Source organism: Cervus canadensis, chromosome 18, assembly GCF_019320065.1.
Source record: "Cervus canadensis isolate Bull #8, Minnesota chromosome 18, ASM1932006v1, whole genome shotgun sequence".
NCBI classification, from domain to species: domain Eukaryota; kingdom Metazoa; phylum Chordata; class Mammalia; order Artiodactyla; family Cervidae; genus Cervus; species Cervus canadensis.
The window spans coordinates 42,481,118-42,503,339 of NC_057403.1; the positions used below are offsets into that span (position 1 = coordinate 42,481,118).

Below are 22,222 nucleotides of genomic sequence, written 5' to 3' on the forward strand. Positions count from 1 at the left end.
AGGGGATTTGCTAGTTTCCATAACTGGAGAGCCCAGGGATGGAGTAGCCTGAGGCTTTCATCATGAAGAAGCCATGAGTGTTGCCTAGAGCCCAGTCCCTCCTGTCCTACCAGCCTAACGACCGCTCCAGCAGAGAAGGTTTTAGAAGGATTTTGACCAGTTTGGGTCACAGGTCCAACCCTGCATAACCCCTGTGGCTGAAGGAAAGTTTCTTTCTCTTTTGCTCCTGTCTCTCGCTTGTTCTGAGATTCTAGAGTGTTACCCACTGATGTTTCTGGCCAGGCATGGGTCATGTGCTGCCCTTGTGGTAGGGAAAGAGGTAGGTCAGTGCGACACGAACTACCTGGAATGCATTCTTCCTAACACAGAGTGATTCTGCTATCAGAAGAAGGGAAAAGGAATGCTAAGGGGCAAAACCAGCAGATTTTCACTAACATATAAAGAGTTCTCACAAAGCAATAAGGAAGTATTTTCAAAAATCCACGAGAAGCCATAACAATTCACCATCAATTAAAATTCACTTTTGAAAAAAAAAATTCACTTTTGCTGAGTCCTATTCTTTTATATCTCTGCTGAATGCTTTCTAAGGTTGTAGTTGGCTAATTTGACAAATTAAGCTGTTATAATTTATCACAAGATGTTACTATGTTATAAGAAGTTTTCTCTCCTCTTAGGTAACATATAGAGTATGGGGGCTTTCTGCAGATAACATTTTAATTCAAAGGACTGTCTCCGTTGTGAGAATTTTAGGCATGAAAATTAAGAAACAGTCCCTCAGGCAGAATGAATGCTCAAATCTTTATTTCACTAGGGTTCAATAAATCTTTTTTCTTTTATCTTTGATAAGCAAGGGAAGGCCTTGTTCTTAAGGTTTTTCTTGAATAACCTATGATTTTGCAGTTATTTTATGTGTGTATTTCTTAAATGAATTCAGGAGCCTAAACTTTACTGATTTTGTTTCAAATTTAGTTTGTCACATTGCAAGAAAGATTTGATTATTACTTTTATATAATTAATACTTTTTATAAATTTTTATCTATTAGATTTCAAGTTGTTGCTCTTTTAAAAATATAGGCTGTATGTTTTAGACGCAAAGGAGAGTATTCATAGACGATAAAAAGTGCAAGTTTTGAGAAAACAGAAAGCTTCTATTAAACTTAGAACCCTGAAACTCAAGAAGCCCATTTATTTTGTTTTTTTGGTTGCTTTTAAATTGTGCATAGTTTTAAAAGATTTTTTTTTAATGTGGACCATTTTAAAGTCTTTACTGAATTTATTACAATATTGCTTCTGTTTTATTTATTTATTTTTTTGGCCATGAACCAAGTAGGATCTTAGCTTCTTAACCAGGGATTGAATACACAACCCCCCTACACTGGAAGGTAAAGTCTTAACAACTGGACTGCCAGGGAAGTCCCTTGCACATGATTTTTATGAGAGAAGGAGATAGAGAGGGAACCTATGGCAGGAAGCTAATTCAAGAGAAGCTCTCAAGGTTACATTCCACGAGTAAATAAAAGTATATGCTCAACACTTTATAAACTGTGTGCTCAGAGGCACTGCTCACCTTCTCTGTGGCTTAGACACATCATTTATGAACAGGGATTACAAAAGAACCAACCTCACAGGGTGGTTAGGTGCAAAGAATTGAAGTGCTTTGAAAAGTGCCTGGCCCCAAATAAGTGCACCTATGCAGTTGGCCTAGACTATTGTTTCATGTCATTTCTAACCAGAGCCCAGCCTACCAACAGTTGTGTAGCTGACGCCGTTCAGAAGTCCTTGGGAGGTTTCAAAGTACCTCCCAAGTGACAGACTGCAGCTGAATAGAGTTGATCAGCTTACTTCCTTGAACTAGAATTCTCTGGCAATAGATGTTTCATCTAAGGATAAAAGAAACGAGCATTGCCATTAATCAAAAACATAAAGAGTTCTCAGAGCTCCTTGTTACCTCTCTGTAACCCTTATTCTATGATTTATCCACTGATGTTCCTATTGTTGCTATTAATCTGTGAACTCAAAGGAGAGCTATGACTTATTTATTCTGTGGGGCTATCACAGAGGGGGGTCACTGGATATTTGTTGAAGGAATGAATGAATGAATCAGCTAATGAACAAATAATCAAACCGGCATACAGCTCTCCAACCCTCTTATATAAATACCACTCTACTGAGCAGTGTACAAGCCAAGACTAGAAGCCCCAGCGGTGAACTACCTGGAGAGCAATGGGACAGGTTTCATCTACTTACAATCTATTAAAGATCATCCTTCAAAAATCCTTTAAGGTGTCTTAGAAGAGGAAATTCCATCATTATAGGTGCTTCAGCCATGAATTTCACAATTTCTTCTTTGAGAAAACATGAAATATTGTACCAACATAGATAAAATCTTTTGACTATTTTTATTGGTCATTCATGCTTATACGCTATTTGTTCTTTTTTCAAGTAGATAAATTAAGATTTTTATTTGGAGTTTCAATATCAAACTCTCAAAAATTAATAGAATGAATATACAGAGAAGTAGAAGGATACAGTGGACCTGAAAAGCACTGTAAACTAACTCAGCATAATTAAGATCTATACAATTTTCACACAACACTAGGATACAAATTCTATTCAAGTTCCCATAGACTATAAACTAGGAGACACTGGAACACATCCAGGGACGTGGAACAAGATGCAAAAATTTCATGGTCTAAAGGTACTGAAATCATACAGAGTCTGTTCTCTTATCACTGTGGAAATACGTTAGAAACCAATATCAAAAGGTATTTGAAAATAACTCATATATTTTCAAGTACAATGTGACATTTACCAACTTCAACTTAGCCATAGAAAGCCTCAGTGAAGTTAGACTAAAGAAAACACAGAGGGTGATTGCAGAGAAGAAAGTATTTAAATGAGAAATTAGTACCAAATGAAGAAAAAAACATTAGCTACTTAAAACAAAATCCCACATATTTGGAAATTAAACATCCACACTTAAATGATGAGTGTATCTAAGAAACCATAACAAGAAAAATTAGAAAATATTTGTAAGAGAATAAAAATGAGACCAGAATTCACTGGAATTTGTTGCATGCAGCTAAAGTTGCTCAGTGCAATTAAATAAACATGCATATATACTATGAAAGATGAAACAGAATTGAAAGGTGGTAACCAAAAGGGAAGGTAACTTAACAGAGAGAAATTAAAAGGATGAGAGGGAAGCAACAACCATGGTTGAGTTTGCTGCATATTTTTCTATGCTGGGAAAAAATTACCTGATAGATATTCGATACTTGAACAGAATGAATTACCAGTTTGATTCAGAAAATATTTTAAAGCTTTGGTTTTCTTTTGATGCAGTAGGTGAGGTCTTTTGATTTTTTTTAAGAAAATAGCTAGTTCAGTTCTGTCTGAATGATCCTTTAGTATCTCTCTGCAGACATCTTGTTTTATTGCATTTCCTTTTATTGACTTTGTAGATACTATGTTTATTACAAATTGACGGTTTGTGACAACCTTGCATCGAGCAAGACTATTGGTACTATTTTTCCAATAGCATTTGCTCAACTTGTGATCTCTGAGTCACATTTTGCTAATTCTCACAATATTTCAAATGTTTTCATTATTATCATATTTGTTATGGTTATCAGTGATCTTTGATATTACTATTGCAAAAAGATTACAGAGAACGGTTAGCAATAGTGTTTTTAAATAAATTATTTACCTTGCTCAGTGGTAAAGAATCTGCCTGCCAATGCAGGAGACACGTGTTCAATCCCTGGGTTGGGAAGTTCCCCTGGAGAAGGAAATGGCAACCCACTCCAGTATTCTTGCTGGGAGAATTCCATGGACAGAGGAGCCTGGCAGGCTACAGTCCATGGGGTTGCAAAGAGTTGGACATGACTGAGTGACTAAACAACAATAACTTTGTTTTTATACATAACACTATCACATACTTAATATATTGCCATATGATGTAAAGGTAACTTTTACAGGCACTGGGAAATAAAAAAATTCGTGTGACTCACTTTATTGTCATATTTAATTTATTGCTGTGGCTTGGAACCAAACCTGCAATGTCTTCAAGGTGTGCCTTATTGCTTTTTTAGTAAAACTTTGCTTATTTCAGGTTGAGTATGATAAGCAGTTGGATTCGGTTCAGCTTGCAGTTCACAAAGGTTATATGTTTCATTCTGGTAGGGCGGTTGCTGTCACCCTTTGGTTTGGCTGATACCTCCAGCTACTGTGAAACTCAGGATTCTCCCCCAAAACCGTAAATGGATATCCCACTTCAGATCAAACGAGGCAGAAGCCGTATATCGCAAGTGTCAGCTGAAGAAATAGCTTTTTCCCTGGGTTCCTGCAGTGAGTGGTCCAGGAGCCCATCACTTAATTCAGAGCTAAAAGAATATGAGCAACATGTTGGGTTTTTAGAAGTGGCAAATGAAATCCTTTCCCTTCAAATTTCAGAATTAAGCAGGAAATATCTACAAGCGTCAGGTAGATGAAGATCAGAACGTCATCTTTATTGCTGGCCTCACTCGATTCGCTACCCACTCCAGTATTTTGGTTTGGAGAAATTCCATGGACTGTACAGTCCACGGGGCCTAAAAGAGTCGGAGACAACTGAGCGACTTTCACGTCCCGTCACATCACGTCACTCAATTAGAAAATGTGGTTGGAATCTGTGGCTCAGTAATTGGGTTTTCATATCTTGCCTCACTCTCTCCTCCGAGACAAGGTCTTAGGACTGACTGCCCCTTTGTAAAGCAACGTTGACCTGCCCTAGGTCAACGGCAGATAGGGTCACCGTCTCCCATCTGAGAAATCTCATGAGTTCAGACAAATAGAAATGGTTTTCCAACCTGTCTCCAGAAAGGAGATGCCAGGCCCCAGACAACTTGTCCTGTGGGTGCAAGAGCAAGAGGAAATGCCCCCCTCCAGGCAGACAGGCCTGAGAGCGAGCCAGGAGCAGCCAAGCCACGCTCAGGCCAACCAGGCAGGTGGCTCCTTCCCCTCTGGGGAGCGAGGCGAGGGGAGAAAGGGACCAGCAGCATTAGGGAGTAGCTGTCCACTTTCACACATTTTATCCTTGCCCTTTCGTCTCACGGTTCAAAACAGCACTTTGAAACTTCCATCAGAATTGAGTCCCTGAAAAATGTGCCTTTATCCGTCAAAGGAGCCACTCTCCTTGCTTCTAAGCCAGGAAAGTCGTGGTTGACTTTTTCTAGAAATGTTTCTATCATGCCTACCCCCTCCTCAGAGGTCCCTGTCCTTGTCACTTACATCATCCTTAAAAACGGAAAGTCTGCTATTCTTTCCGGCTAAGAATGGCCCCTTTCCTGCTCGCCTACAAGTCCATGTGGTTGTCACCCATTTCAAGGCATTTTTCTCCTTGTCCAAACGCCTGCCCTCTATTCAACACACCCATTTCAGAAGCTCTGGTCTCCACAAAAGCCTGGGACCACTTGGATAGTTTTCTGAGCACTTACTGTAGTCAAAGCCTGTCTCCGAAGCCTTAGCAAAGGTAGGGAATTTGACTGTTCTCTGTATATACTTGTTTTCTCTATACATATTGAATATAAAACCCGAAATGCTGAGGCTGTCATTGATTTTGTTGTCATGTTCTCTTGATCAAGTTGCCTGTGAGTTCCTGGGCTGCTAAATTCATGCATTTAACTCTTTCATTTATTTATTCACTTACTAATCTTTACGGAGTATGCTTGGCCCTCTGCTGAACCCTGGGGTTACCGACAGGAAAAATCCTCAATTCCTATCTTTGGGAATTCATTCTGGGGGGAGGAATGGACATATAGATATTTTACAATATAGCCCAGGAAGTTGAATTGTAGAGGCACATGGACTCCTGTGTTAGCGTTCTGCCCTACGGTGAGAGATACTTGGATATCATTGAACCAAAGTCTTGAAGGAAGGTTTCAGGGTGAGGGGGGGCCTCCTATGGTCAAGATGATCCATTTTGGCAGGGTCTGGTCTTCCTCAGTGTGAAGAAGAGCAGTGTGTGCCCCAGGAATTGTGAAAAGCAGGTTGGGCCCAGTCTGTGGATGGCTTTGTAAGACAGAAGGAGCTTAAACTTCATTCTGTAAGCAACAGGAAGCCAGCAGAGATTTTAAGCAGAGGTGTAACGCCATCAGCTTTTTATTAGGGAGATAACTTTGCATCGGATGGATGGGATTCATTCTTAGAAAAGTTAATCCTTCCAAGGCAACAAGCACTTGGCTGCTGAAAAGCCTGGCTTTTCGCTTAGTGTTTGGAGGGTCTCGAGCGATATTGATGTAATTGAGCTTTTAGCAAAAAAGATGAAATCGTAATAGCCAATATGTCTAAAATGAAAAGAACGTGATTTGCCTTATAATAATGTACCCCCCTTAAAAAATAAATCTTTAATTCAACCTATGAATCTTTAATGCCAAGAACGCAGCATAATACTTTGAAATTGAAACTTGAGATACAGGCATGGCAAAAAATCAGTCCTACAGTGGGTTTGGGGCATACAAATTGAGCAGTATGAACTATTGACACCTCCTGGTGGCAGCAGATGTGTGCTGTTTGCTCGGTCAAAACAAGAGGGTAATGAATCAAAGGCATTAAAAATAAATAACACTGGCAACCCAGAAGGAAGGGATGGGAGGATGAAATGGCCCGGGTCTGGGGGCCAACCTGGCGAAGACCTCTGCCTGTTGGGAGAGAGAGAGATGGCAGAGAGAGGCCTTGAGTGATCAGGGCCAGATGCCACTTCTCCTGGTGAGAGGGGCTGAGCAAGGGCGCTTCTGACAAATTTAAAACCAAAAGGTAGATTACTGAGATCGGTGTTCCAGAATTGTCCGCTGGCAGTTTTTAAAGGAAATTGTTTTCACTTTTCAGTTCTAATCACCCAGCCTCATAAATGCTTTCTCCATAGTAACCCCTTTCAGGTCTATAAGTACTTTTTAACCTTCTCAAGACCCTTTCACATAAAGGGTTGTATTTAATATAAAAGGAAAGAACCTGTCCTCCAGGAAAGAACCACCCAGAGTCATTGCATTTCTCACTTGTACATTATTTAAAAAGGCACAAAGACATTAACTGTGACAGCCTGAATAGCAAAACACAAAAGCCGATCAAATGCACCTTAGATGGACACACTTACCTACTCCCAGTTGGAAAAACATCAGAAGGGCCAAAAAGAAGCATCATGGTTTCTGACTCATTCCAGATATAGAAATGGTTCAGAACTGAGATGGGAGGATCCAGGGTCCAGGTTTAATTATCACTGGCTGGAAGACGTACGACACGTCTTTTTCTTTCTCTCAGCCTCAGTTTCCCTCTAGGTAAAGTGTGAAGATGGGCTACAAAAGATCTTTAGCATCTAGTGGATGTTGGGCAGGTTCGTGACTTACATGCACTCTAAGCACTTTTGTCTTCATGGTCCCTTTTTGCTGTTGTTTCATCTCTTGGTTTATTAACTAACCACAGCCCATGTGGGTGACAGAGTTCATCTCATTCCTCTAATATTTTAAAAGTATGATTATAACCCAGCTATGTACATCAACATATTCCTTTCCACAGGATTCTGTGTTTTCAGGATGATTGAAGTGCAACATGACCAGAAGCTTTGATTCCATACTGATTTCCGGATCAGAAAATGCTTTATCCCTCCAAGTCACTTTAACATCACTATCAATACACGTAAGGTAAAAGCAAGTTGCTTTTGCAAAAAGTTTCCATGTAAAATCCACAGAGTCAACCCAATGTCCATCTCCTGGTTTGGTACTGCTGATATAAAACGTTACCATTTGGGGGAAGCTGAAGGAAGGGTATCCAGGATGCCTCGATTATTTTTCCAGTTTCCTCTGAGACTACAATTACTAACAACAACAACAACAAAAATTTAATACGTTGCTTATGGAAATAGAGGATAAATTTCAGTTCAAAATTTAAAACGAAAATCTGAAAGTTCTTAGGAGAGCTTGGGAGTCACCTGTCATCTGTGATACCTCAGTCAGGAGAACCCTGGAGTCCAGTTAAAAAGGGTTTATTTCCCTTCAAGGCTCCTTAGGTCACTGGGGCAGTGATAAATACGGCATGGAACATGGCTCTCCCCAACTCCCAGACCAAGAACGCTCTGAACTAGCATCAGCTCATAAGGAACAAGTGAGAAGGGGCCCCCTAATTTTGTGAAAACCCAGGGAGAGAACATGGCACATGATTTATTCCCATCACTCCGTATCTGAGGCTCACTCACACCAACTGCGCAATCGCAGGCCAGACTCAGAACCTGCTCCGACCCAGGCTAGGCTGGGGTTTCTTCTCGCGAGCTCCGCTGGCACCAGAGGGTCAGCCTAGCTCAGGGCCAGCTGGTCCTTCTTCTGCAAGACCTGCTCCTCCCACCGCGCATGGTCCACGGGCGGTGAGCACCACAGGCCTGCACGTCTCTGGAGGAGGCGCTTGAGCGCAGCTGGTCGGGCTCCACGACGCACAAAGGTACCAGCAGAGCTTGCCGACACTGAGGTCGCAGTCGCACATCTGGGCCCCGGCACTCACCAGCGGCCCACGAAGCCCACGTGCAGGATGCGGTCCAGGAAGTGGGTCCAGCGGGGAAGCAGGGAGCCCCAGCGGGCTTGGCAGGGGCCGGCCTGGGCGTCGAAGGGAGCCTCGGACACCAGTGAGCAGAGGCCCAGGGCTCACTGCGACCCTGCGGCCAGAGCAGCTGCCGCTGGGCCACTTCCGAGTGGCGGCTGCGCGTGGCGGGCGGCCGCAGCGGGAGGGTGCCGGCCTGTGGAGGCTCGCCCCCTGGAAGGCCGCCTCGCTCAGCGCCGGGGCGCAGGCCGCAGCCGCGCCCGGTGTACACGGCCGCCAGCCTGCCTGGGCCCGCGCTGCCGCCGCCTTGTGCCCACAGACCTAGTCCTGGAGCAGCGCGCGGGTCTCGGCGCCCGACCGCGCCCACACGCCGGGCTTTATGGTCACAGCGTCACCCTCCTCTCCGCGGCTTTGAACCAACATCTCTCCAGAAAGGCCGCCTCCCTTCTCTTCCGCTTGCCCAGGTAGGTGAGCAGAAGGCCTGGAGTCTTTTCTGCGCAAGCGCCAACAAGTGGAATCAAAATGTCATAAACGTTTTAGTTAGGCAAAAATCCGTAAGTTTTCTAAAGTATTATACATATGATTTATAGGGCCTTTTAAAAAATTATATTTAAAAAATTAGATCTTAGAACTGCTTAGAAAAGAACTAGAGCCAGGTCTGGATTTTATGTCTTTCTACCAGTGCAGTGACATTAGGCATCTTGCTTCCCGCAAGAAGCAGAGGTTCTCCTGGCGCCGGCCGCGTGGGAGCTGTGCCCAGAGCATCCCAGGGAGAAGTGGGCCCCAAGTCGGGGCAGCTGGAGAGGCCAAAGATCACAGAGGTGAAGAGGTGAGCGTCGCTTTTAAGGAACCTGGGATCAAACTGGCACACAGCCGCGTACTACTGTTTGGCTTCAGGCAAGTTATTTAACCTTTCTGAGCCTCAAGTTCCTCCAATGAAAATGAGGATAATACATCAGAGCAGCTCCCTAGCACTGTGGGAAGGGTCTTCCAGAGTCAGGCCTTCACGGTCGCTCAGTGTCTGACCTTCAGTAAGTGCTCTGTAAGTGGCGGCTGAGACACTTCTTATTGTGTTGTTATCATTGTCTTCCCTAAGGGACTGACCCATTTGCCTAATGTGGTTGTTCACTTCAGAACAATCTGCCCACCAGCTTCCTGCCTACCAGGTGAGCAAGGATCCTTCCTCCTGTGGGCCTTGGGACTAATTCATGGCAGCCTGGCTTTGGGTTCCTTTCACAAAGGGCATGTGGGCCCATCAGGCTGCTGAGCCAGCTGGTGGTCGTGCCCACCCTGGGCCCAAGCTGAGGAGCCTCGCCTAGGTTCATAGTTTAGGAGGGCAGTGATGGTAGCAGCCACTGCCCTGGTCTGTGGCTACTGAGATTATCACGTTCTAGGGTGCTAAAAACGACCGTAATCATTGTTTAACACATTTGGTTGAGTTTCAAGCCTTTTTTTTTCCCCCCGCTATGTGCACAGATGACTATAGCTTTTTTTAAAAAAATAAAAAACAAGATTTAAGTACCTGAATCTCTCCTTATGTGTTGTTAATAGAGAGCAAAACAGTTCCATGAAATTTGCATGTGTGTGTTTGGGTCTTTTGCTAGCCTCAAGTTTCCATAACTACATCTGTTTAAGATTCTGTGGGTATGGAAATCTCATATTGTTGATCTAGAAGGGCTATTTTTGCTTTACCAAAGGCCAATCACACAGGTCAGTGGCAACCCCCCCTCCTTGCTCAATTGCTATTCTTTGGGCATTAATTTTAATGTTTAAATAGCAAGTGCATTTTCCAAAGGCTGCATAAAGCACTAGATAAGCAGAGGACCACTGGCTTGGGAAGAGCAGAATGCTCAGCGAAGCTTTTCACATAGAGAGAATGCTGAATATCTCCACCATTATTTAGCATCAGAATCAGTTATGGTTGTCTGACTGATGGACAATTTTTTCCCGACCTGCTCTCTTTGCAAGTGACCTATACTGTCTAGACAGTTGCATATTATTTATACATTCATTTCAGATTTTATGGGCTTTTTTTTTCAGCAAAGTTGTGCAGGTTTCATGCAGCCACTATTGGAAATGTACTTCACGAAAAGCCATATAATTGCACTAGGTGAATGCTGCCTTCTTAGAGTTGTGTCATCATTAAAATAAAAAAAGTGTGTGTGTGTGTTTTTTTTTTTTTTTTTTAGGAAAGACCATTATACGAGCTCCAAAAGAAAATGAGACCAAACTTTGCAACTTCAGCTCACACACACACACACACACACACACACAAATGCCCCTCCTATCTTCAGAGTACCAGCAGCAGACTATGGAGAGAATTAAAGACAGCTAATTTCAAAGGTTCTTAATCAATTCAAGTTGATCCCGTTTGTTGATTAGGGAGTCAAAATGCATTATTTGCATTCTGTTTCAAATTCAGAATTTTCTTGAGGAGGTTTGAGGCTAGAGAAATCTCTTTCAGAGGGATCCCCTTGGGCAGAAAGGGAGTTAATTTGAAAACTCTGGTGAGTCTGATGGGTTGTGAAAGTTCCACATGAAACATTTATAATGGCTCCTTTCAGGGTGGTGGATTTTGGGTGAGAGAGAGAGAGAGAAAGTGTGTGTGTGTGTGTGTGTGTGTACTCCTGTACATGAGGATTCTTCAGGAGTCATGAACCAGTGCCTGAAGCTTTGTGGAATTATCTGGGGAGTGAACAAAAGGCCCCATTTCCATCCAGATACTTGGTGTTGTGTAGACCTCACAGCTGGAGAGCGGAGATGAGTATGAAATTTAGGATTAAATGGAGGGACAGTCCCTTCCTGAGGTGTGTCTGAAGCTGGGGGCTAGTTCTGTGCAGATCTCAGAGCCTGAGTCTGACCAGTCTCTCTGCTGCAGATGCCCAGTTTGGAACTCTTGTCTTCTCCTGGCTTCACTGTGGGGTGACTTTCTATAAGAGACTAAAATTAGAAATCAGTTCCTTCATGCATGGTGAGCTCTTGAAGACGTGCCCTGACCAGCCTCAGAGGAAGTGAACCCAAGGGCCAGTTCCCTGGGGAGGACATGCTCGATGTAGCCAGAAGTGAGGGCAGACATCTGGAAGTCCCTCCCCTCGGATTTCACCTCCCCTGCCGCCCCCACTCCAGATGATTTTCGCTTGAAAAATCCCAGGCTTGCTTAGAAAAGAAGCTTGTCAATATGTGTGCCCTACATATTGGAAGACACTATTTCTTTGGGGCAAGATTATACATTAACCTATTTACATCTCATTTATGTCAAGTGGAGATGGTGAGGGTGAACATTTCATAGGAATTACTTGAAGGAAAAAATGTAGTTTCAGCTGGATACAATTTGTTCTGTGTCTTTGGAGTCTCAACCTCTAAGCCCCTCAATACGTACTTGCTTCCTATGCTCCTTGAGGAGTCACAGTTGACACCTTAAAATTGACCCTGGCCACCAAATGGTCCACCATGTTCTGTTTATCAGCCAACACCAACGTTCAGTTGTAAACCTTGCTTACTAGGTGGCTCAAGTTATTTGAGGTGTAAAAAAAATCACAGTGGAGAAAGCAAACCGTCCTCACCACTCTTGTAGAAGGGAAAAAAGTTTTACCTGTCTAAATACCAATTCTAAAGCACACCATTTCCTTCGATAATGCAAGGGTCCTTTTCAAAGGCTGTTTCTTTCTCAGCCTTGATTTTATTTTCCGTTCCGCTCCTACAGTATAAGATTAATTCCCACTTTCTGCATATTGCCTGGAGTTCAGCACACATGTTCACCGAGGTGTACAGTCCTCAAATAACTTTGGTGCCTCTTTCACCCACTGTTAGGAAGTATATTTAAAAGAAATTGCCTTTTATAGATTTAAATTACAAAAGTACTGATATCATGCAAAAGGCAGTTTAACTCATGCAAGCATACAAATAGGTAAATCTTAGGGAAAAAGATACCAAAGCTAATATGAATGTAAATAGGATTAGCCGCCTGCATTAGCAGCTCCTGTGAAATTTAAAGTCCTTTCTGTTAGGTTATTCTTTAAAATACACCTATATTTCATGTGTGCATTTGTAGATATTTGGGAATATATTTTACTCTGTCTTGGGCTTGAGTTTCGTAACAACTATAGACAACAGTCTAGACCTCTGCTTATTGACAGCCAAAGTAGAAGGGGAATTTAACTTTCTTGATGATTAAATATTCATTGATATAGAATTTTCAATCTTTAGGACAATAGGACAAACTGTGACCAAGAAAGCATAGATTCATGTTGCAAAGAAATTAGAAAACTGAGTATATAGTGGTTTTATTTTTCTTTTAAGAAAAGCCTTGTCTGTTCCCAAAGATGGTTTCAGATGTAAGTGAGCAGTTTAGAGCAGGGAGGCGAACAGTAGCCAATGGGCTGGATCCAGCTCTCTGCCTGTTTTTGTTCATCCTCCAAGGTTAGAATGGTTTTTACATTTTTCAATGGTTATGAAAAAATCAGAAAAAGAGTACTTCATGACACATAAAAATTATGTTAAATTCAAAACTTAGTATCCACAAATAAGCTGTACTGGAATATGGTCATGCTCACTTGGTTAAATATTGGCTACTTTCTCACTCTAGTAGCAGATTTGAGGAGCTGGGGTAGTGACCTTATGGCCTCTAGGGTCTAAAAGATTTACCATCTGCCTTTCAGAGGAAAAGTTTGCAAAGTCTAGATTTAGAATAAAAGTATTTTTTGCACGTTATTATTGAGAATCACAATTACATTGTTGGAGTTGGAAATCAGTTGTGAAAAGAATATCATATATCTGTTTTTTGTTTAGATTATTTTCTTAGTTGGAAGCATCAGAAACATTATAGGTAATAAGGCTTTTTTTTTTTTTTTTTTTTTTTAATTAAGCCACAAGCTAACAGAGCACTTCCAGGCCACAGGTGTGAGACTTTTGGAGGAGGTATGGTCAGCTGAGAGGGAAGAGTCTGGATTTGGGGGCCAACTTACTGGGCTCACATCGCTAGTCTGTGACATAGAATATTGTATATTACTTCTCTGTGCCACAATTTCCATCTCAGTAAAATGGGGGTTGGACTTTTGTAGCAGTCCATTGATTAAGACTGTATGATACTTTCAGTGCAAGGAGTGGGGAATCAATTCCTGGTTGGGGAACTAAGATCCCACATGCTATGCAACACAGCCAAAAAAATAGAAACAAACAAAATTAAAAAATAAAACAGGGACAATGATGACAATTTGTCTCATGGGGTTGTTGTCAGAATTAAATGAGATGATGTATTACTGTGTGTTTAAAAGAGTGCCCAGTCTTTGCAAAGTTCAGTTCGTGCTGGTTATTTCATTCTTTTGAAAAATAGGGTGTTGGCATTTAAATCTTTGTGAATTCTGAGAGCTGACTTCCCTGTGAGAAGCACTTACTCTTTAGGTCACAATATGTTTTTTAAACTTCTAATTTTGTACTGGGACATAGCCAGTGAACAATCTTGTGATAGTTTCAGGTGAGCAGTGAAGGGACTCAGCTGTACTTACTTACATATGTATCCATTCTCCCCCAAACTCACCTCCCATCCAGGTTGCCACGTAACCTTGAGCAGAGTTTCATGTGCTATATAGTAGGTCCTTACTGGCTAATCCATTTTAAGTATAGTAGTGTATACATGTTTATCCCAAACTCCCTTCCGTTCATTCTTCCCCCTGGCAACAATAAGTTTGTTTTTCTAAGTCTGAGGTCACAATGTTTTGAAAGGGTCCATTAGGTAATGTCACTTGAAGGTTTTGTTAGCAGAACACTTCCATGTGATGTTCATGTCAGCTGAGGATAAAATGCTCAAAATGCACCTTCCAAGAGTCCTTGATCAGTTTTCTCAGTCTATACTGAGAAATGGATAGGGCCAACAGGATCACTGAATTGATTTGCTTCAATCCAGTCTGTCCTATATTACCTAATTTTAGATCTAGTTAAGGCTGTTCATTTAGCCTGTTGTTTTGACCTTGAGGACATCAAGGTCCAGGGACTGGAATAGACTCAGCCAAGCCACACGATAAGGCAAGCCCAGGGCCATGAGAGAACTCAGGACTTTTAAACCTGGAGCCTAACAGTAAAAACACCTGCACTCCGTACCCCTTTTCTTAGACCATGATACCCAGCACAGTGCCCAGCTCTTAATACATATGCAGTAAATACAAGAACAACAAAAATAACAAAAAGGAATGAATAGAAGATCTATTTGAAATCCTCAAAGTCCTCTAAAACACACACAAATATGAGAAAGATTTATTCCAATGGTTAAATGAAGAAAACTGTCCACAGAGAACTTTTTATGATAGATCTGCCCTGGTATCTTATACCTGAGCCCCTGCTATGATCAGTAGAGTCGAGTCCTTCACTTTTTTTTTGCCAGTAAGAGTTTGAATTATTAGTGATTCAGTCCATATATATTGAGTTTATGCTTTTTCCTTTGCATTTTCACCTACTCATAATTTATATTATAGTGGTATATTTAATGAATCTCTGTAAACCACCTCCAATCCATATTGGAATAAAGTAAAATGTACATAAATAAATGAATGGATATATGGGTGGATAAAGTACATAAAAGTGAGATGGGGAGTAAGTGGATAAAAAGGGTAAAAAGAGATGTTCAATTAACAACTGTTAATTACTTGGATTGGTATGCAGAAGGTGCTTAATGAGTATCAATTGACAGGATAGCTAGATTGATGTATTTTAGAAAGCTTTTCAACACACACAATTGCACCAAATTGTAATCTGACCATTAACTTGACCTAACTGGTCACATTGTTCCAGAGCCCTTGAGTGAGATGAACATTTTTTCTGTCTGTCCTCCTTAGGAGCCTCAGAATAAAAGGGCACCTCCTTCTCAGACCAGATTTGATACGTGAAAATCTAGATTCCCAAAACAGATCAGAGAGGGGTGCATCTCACCATTCATGGAGTCCCTACATATTTGCCAAACCAGTAATAAATGTTGGAGATCCAAAACATTTTCCTGACCTTCATGGAGCTTATAGTCTAGAGGAGCAACTGTCATTAAACAGATAATCACAAACTATTAGCAACATAATTAGCACTTCACAAAAGAGTGTGCCACATGATATGGCATGTGAAGATTGGTTTAGCTGAATGGTAACTTTATTTAGCAAACCTTTAGTGGAGAAGAGCTGATGGACAGATTTAATAATATATGTTCTCCTGGGGTTTAATGGTGTGTGAAGTCCTTCCCCACTGGTAGGATGTATGATCACAGTCCAACCATCAGCACTTTGGGGACATTTCTGTTCTCAGTAGAAAGTTTGTAAGACCAAGAGCCAGAGTGATTCATCAATCTAGAGCTACCTTGATCCATACAGGCCTCTTCTAAGACTGTATGCACAAAGCCAGGGTCATTTGGAAGAAGCATGAAAGAGCTCAACTTCTGAAGATGCATCAAAGATTAGACAGCCCTGTTAGTTGACTGCATGTCTGGCTCATCATTTGGCTACTGTCTCAATGTGATTATGAATATTCATCGCTCATAAATAATAAATACTTGATATTTTTATAAGCATCATTAATAATTTATGCACTTGATAAGCATGTGGTGGAAGCATTTGATGAGTGCCTGGATTGTACAAAACATTGATCTACATGTGGTGGAGGTGGGGGCCATGAAGCTGTGTCACTCACCTCTCCCTTCCAGAAAGAACTTGCCATCCAGTTTCAAGGAAAGCAGTTATCTGACAGCCTCTATTGGCCTTCAGAATCTGCCTCAGCTTTCAGCCAAGACCGTGCTCTTCCTAGGCAGTCCCCAGGTCTTGGTCGGTTTTGCCCAAGGCAGAGCTTTCCAAATGACGTCCTTTGTTCTGGAGCTTCCTGTTGAGTCGGTTAAGACTTTATAGGATGAACATTATGTTCTAAGGTGAATTCTTCCTAATCCTGCTTCCTCCCCACTTTTCCTTTCATTGGCATCAGATCTGCATTGTGGTCCAACCTTGCTTCCTCCTTGTATCAGGCTCCCTCCTAAGATGACTCCCAGTGATTCTGGAATCTCCTCTCTTTCGCTATTGTCTGGATGTAATGACTCTCTTTTAATAAAAGGAAGTCAGCAAAAACAATGGAAAGTTACTTCTGTGACTTTGGTCCCACTAGGACTCTCTGGCTGTCTCCCTTTTGCTCTCTGGTGAATCGGGCTGCCATATTGTGAGCTGCCCTATAGAAAGGCAAGAAATTTAGTGCAGACTCCAGCCAGTAGGCACTGGAGGGCCTCAGATCAATAGCCTTCAAGGAACTGAATCCTGTCAACAACCATAAAAGTGAGCTTGGAAGCAAATTCTTCTTTGAACCTTTAGATAAAACCAGAACTTCAGGCTGACACTGGTTGCAGCCTTGTGAGAGATCTTGAGTCAGAAATACCCAGTTAACTCATGCCTGTATTCTTGACTCACAGTAACTATGTGGTAATTTGTTACACAGCAGTGAGTAAATAACACACCCACTTTTATCTTTCATAGGCATTACTCCCAAGAAATCTCCTAACTCCATTTTAGCCTCTCTTTTCTGGGCAACCCAACTAGCACATAGGTCATGAAATCTGAGGCTTGGGAGAAAAGTCAAGGTGGGAAATGCAGACCTGAAGGTCAGCTGCATAGATGTGGAACATGAGAGGCTGTCGTTTTGGAGCATGAGTTTGAGAAGAGATGGAATCAGGATGGGATCTGTGCAGAGCTTCAGGTATTGGAAGATGAGCCAGCCAGGTAGACAGAGGAAGAGTCAGAAAGATTCCTCAGCTGGGACATCTTCTGGGACATTCTTCCCCAACTCCTCCCCATCACTCTCCTCCAGAGGCTGTGAGATGCCCCCTGCCCCCAGATGCAACTTTCATGGAGCTGTATCTTAATTGCTGATTTCGGTGTCAACCTCCCTGAGAAGCCCTGAGAGATCCTTGAGGCAGGACTAGTGTCGTCTTCATTGTTGATTTCCTAGTGCCTCACAAGGCTGATGCTTAGTAGGAACCCAAGTCAAGTATGAACCAATGTATGATGAGAAGGCATGAAACCAGCAAAATAGGATGTAAGTTTGATCATTAAAATATAACTCAATGAACAGTTCTGTATTAGAAACTTAAGGAGATAGATCTCAGATTTCTTACGCAATTTTAAAAAACACCTAACTGCCCCCCCCAAAAAACCACTATAGCTCAGCTTTGTCAGCATCTGCCCTGTAATACTTGCAAATATATGCAATTTTCTCATTTAACTTTCCTAACTCTGTGAGACAATGACTGCTACTTCCCAAGTCACAGAGACGAGACCAAAATGATGCACTAACTAGCAGGCAGCAAAGATAGAGCTTGAATATGGGGATATTAAGGTCCTGCTCTGCATAGGAACTAAAAGTTAGATGAAGGCCTCCAGCCTTCAGTCAGGACTTAGACTCTGCTTCTCGTGTCCAGGAGTTAGTCTCCAGCAGTAGAATTCACCTTCTCTTCTCCCTTCAGTCATTTGGATCCTTGGAAGTTTAGTCCCTTCTGTCTGAGATCTGTGGAGAAACCTTGTGTGGCCAGGTTGGGTAAGATATCTAAGTTCAATTTTTTGAGGGGAGAGGCTGGCCTGTAAACAACAATAATATTCTACATACTTATCACCCAGTATATTCTGTTTACCTGTGGTTGGTTTCAGTGTCATAAAATACAGACATCATCTGTATTTATCTGTAAATACATCATCTGTAAAATACAGATATCATCTATCCTTTGAACTATGTCACAAACATTTGTCGCTAAGTAGAAAGTTTCATCAATAAGCAAGTCATTTTTCTTCATTTTGGATCCTTCCTGCTTCCCCTTCCTTCCCCTGCCCTAAATTGACAAGGCCTATGGCTGTTATCACTACGAACAAAGCTAGTGGATGTGATGGAATTCCAGTTGAGCTATTTCAAATCCTGAAAGATGATGCTGTGAAAGTGCTGCACTCAATATGCCAGCAAATTTGGAAAACTCAGCAGTGGCCACAGGACTGGAAAAGGTCAGTTTTGATTCCAATCCCTAAGAAAGGCAATCCCAAAGAATGCTCAAACTATCGCACAATTGCACTCATCTCACACGCTAGTAAAGTAATGCTCAAAATTCTCCAAGCCAGGCTTCAGCAATACGTGAGCCATGAACTTCCAGATGTTCAAGCTGGTTTTAGAAAAGGCAGAGGAACCAGAGATCAAATTGCCAACATCTGCTGGATCATCGAAAAAGCAAGAGGGTTCCAGAAAAATATCTAGTTTTGCTTTATTGACTATGCCAAAGCCTTCAACTGTGTGGATCACAATAAACTGTGGAGAATTCTGAAGGAGATGGGATTGCCAGACCACCTGACCCGCCTCTTGAGAAACCTGTATGCAGGTCAGGAAGCAAGTTAGAACTGGACATGGAACAACAGACTGGTTCCAAATCGGGAAAGGAGTACATCAAGGCTGTCTATTGTCACCCTGCTTATTTAACTTATATGCAGAGTACATCATGAGAAACGCTGGGCTGGAAGAAGCACAGCTGGAATCAAGATTGCCGGGAGAAATATCAATAACCTCAGATATGCAGATGACACCACCCTTATGGCAGAAAGTGAAGATGAACTAAAAAGCCTCTTGATGAAAGTGAAAGAGGAGAGTGGAAAAGTTGGCTTAAAGCTTAACATTCAGAAAACTAAGATCATGGCATCTGGTCCCATCACTTCATGGGAAATAAATGGGGAGACAGTGGAAACAGTGTCAGACTTTATTTTTTGGGGCTCCAAATCACTGTGGATGGTGACTGCAGCCATGAAATTAAAAGACGCTTACTCCTTGGAAGGAAAGTGATGACCAACCTAGATAGCATATTAAAAAGCAGAGACATTACTTTGCCAACAAAGGTCCGTCTAGTCAAGGCTATGGTTTTTCCAGTGGTCATGTACGGATGTGAGAGTTGGACTGTGAAGAAAGCTGAGTGCCGAAAAATTGATGCTTTTGAACTATGGTGTTGGAGAAGACTCTTGAGAGTCCCTTGGACTGCAAGGAGATCCAACCAGTCCATCCTAAAGGAGATCAGTCCTGGGTGTTCATGGGAAGGACTGATGCTGAAGCTGAAACTCCAGTACTTTGGCTACCTCATGCGAAGAGTTGACTCATTGGAAAGAGCCCTGATGCTGGGAGGGATTGGGGGCAGGAGGAGAAGGGGACGACAGAGGATGAGATGGCTGGATGGCATCACCGACACGATGGACATGAGTTTGAGTAAACTCCGGGAGTTGGTGATGGAAAGGGAGGCCTGGCGTGCTGCACTTCATGGGGCCGCAAAGAGTCGGATACGACTGAGCAACTGAACTGAACTGAACTGAACTGAACTGATAGCTGTTATATGGGCCTTCCAAGTGGCTCAGTGATAAAGAATCCGCCTGCCACTGCAGGAGACACGGGTTCGATTCCTGGATTGGGAAGTTCCCCCGGAGAAGGAAATGGCAACCACTTCAGTATTTTTACCTGGAAAATCCCATGGACAGAGGAGCCTGGTGGGCTACAGTCCAAAGGGGTCACAAAAGAGTTGGGTATGACTTAGTACTAAACAACAACAACACTGGCTATTACATAGAAACCATCTCAATAAGCTAATTTTCTTGGCAGTATCAACAATATGCGATGATGTGGGGATTATACATATGCAGATACAAAAGCCTTTTTTTTTGAAGATACAAAAATCAGTTGTATTTTTATACAATAGCAATGAGCAACTCAAAAATAAAATTAATAAGATGATCTCACCAACAATAGCATCAAAAAGAATAAAATATCTAGCAATAAATTTTACTGAAGGAAATACAAGACATGTACAATGAAAACCACAGAAGCTTTTGAAGTATCAGGATGGGAATGTTTTCCATGTAATGTAAAATCTGCATGCTGGGTAAACATCTGCTGGTCACTGTCTATTCATATTTTGGCAATAACCAGAGAGTTGCACAATTATTGGGCACATTTTGGTTAGATGCATGCCATGTTTTTCCAAGAACAATTGAAAAATACCTGGAAATGCTCATGGAAAGTGTCCTTTGTTGATCTGACTCAGTTAAACAGTGATTTTTGCATGACTTTTAATCTAAATTTCTGTACGGGGCCTCTGAATAAGCCATTTTGATGACAAGCTTTATCTGTTTCTAATTTATAATAGAGCAAAATGAAAATTTATTCTAGGGGCCAGGAAATACTTCCTTAATCTTGATGTGTCCTATCACTGCAGCTTTGAAGAAGTGAAGGTATCAACGCAGCAAAGGAAACCGGAATAAGGCAAGGATGCTACTTTGATGGAAGATGTTACAAGGCAGTGGGACAAGCATAAATTTAGTAGACTTTCTTCTCTGTTCAAAGTTTGGCCCATGGATCAGCAGCATAATATCACCTAAGAGTTTGTTAAAAATGCAGAATCTCAGGCCCCATCTTAGACCTCTGGAATCAGCATGTGCAGGTTAACAAGAGGCCTGGGTGATTCTTATGCACATTGAAGGCTGAGAAACTTCTTTTTTTTTTTCCCATTTATTTTTATTAGTTGGAGGTTAATTACTTTACAGTATTCTAGTGGTTTTTGCCATACATTGACATAAATCAGCCATGGATTTACATGTGTTCCCCATCCTGAACCCCCCTCCCACCTCCCTCCCCATCCCATCCCTCTGGGTCATCCCAGTACACCAGCCCCGAGCACTTGTCTCACACATCCAACCTGGACTGGCGATCTGTTTCACACTTGATAATATACATGTTTCGATGCTATTCTCTCAGATCATCCCACCCTGGCCTTCTCCCACAGAGTCCAAAAGTCTGTTCTATACATCTGTGTCTCTTTTTCTGTCCGGCATATAGGGCTATTGTTACCAAAAATATGGAACGCTTCACGCATTTGCGTGTCCTCCTTGCCCAGGGGCCATCCTAATCTTCTCTGTATCGTTCCAATTTTAGTATATGTGCTGCCGAAGTGAGCACTGAGAAACTTCTAAAGCACCAGCTTTACCTGTAACTAGACAGACCTGAGTATTATTCTCTATCTTTAAAATGAGGAATTTGGCCCAGAGCAATGCTTTCTAAAGTAGGATCCTTCACAAGCACTCGTATCATAAGACAAGGGGAAAAGGATTCTGTGGTCAAACATGTTTAACTGCCTACAGTAAATGAACAAGGCTGTTTGCCTTTTAAAGGCTCTGATAAGTCCTGCAACAAAGGTACGTTTTACAGTATCACATTTAATCTCTAAACCAATTTTTTACTAAAATGAATAACAGCCTATGGAATTAGTGTTCCACTGAGCATGCTCTGAGGGAAATTGTTTTTAAAGTTCTTTTTGCCTTCACGATTCTATAAAATAATATCCTCCACGAATTTTATTTAGCATCTATATTGTGAGCTGAAATAGATATCTTACCCAATCTGGCCACATTAGATTACTCCACAGATCTCAGCCAGAAGGAACTGAACTTCCAAGGATCCAAATGACTGAAGGGAGAAGGGAAGGCGGATTCTACTGCCTGGAGACTAACTCCTGGACTCGAGGAGCAGAGTCTAAGTCCAGACTGAAGGCTGGGAGCCTTCATCTAACTTTTAGTTCCCATACTGAAAGTTGGTCCTTTCAGTAATCTTCAACCAGTTCTAAATGTCTCTCTTCTCAGCTTGT

At 41.9% G+C, this 22,222-nt stretch overlaps 1 non-coding gene across 1 annotated transcript; it reads right to left on the reverse strand.

Moving 5' to 3' along the window:
• Positions 1-21,430: 21,430 nt before the first annotated feature.
• On the reverse strand, positions 21,431-21,537 carry LOC122421783. Its single transcript, XR_006263600.1, has one exon. It is a non-coding gene; the product is annotated as a U6 spliceosomal RNA (small nuclear RNA).
• Between the last annotated feature and the right edge of the window lie 685 nt (positions 21,538-22,222).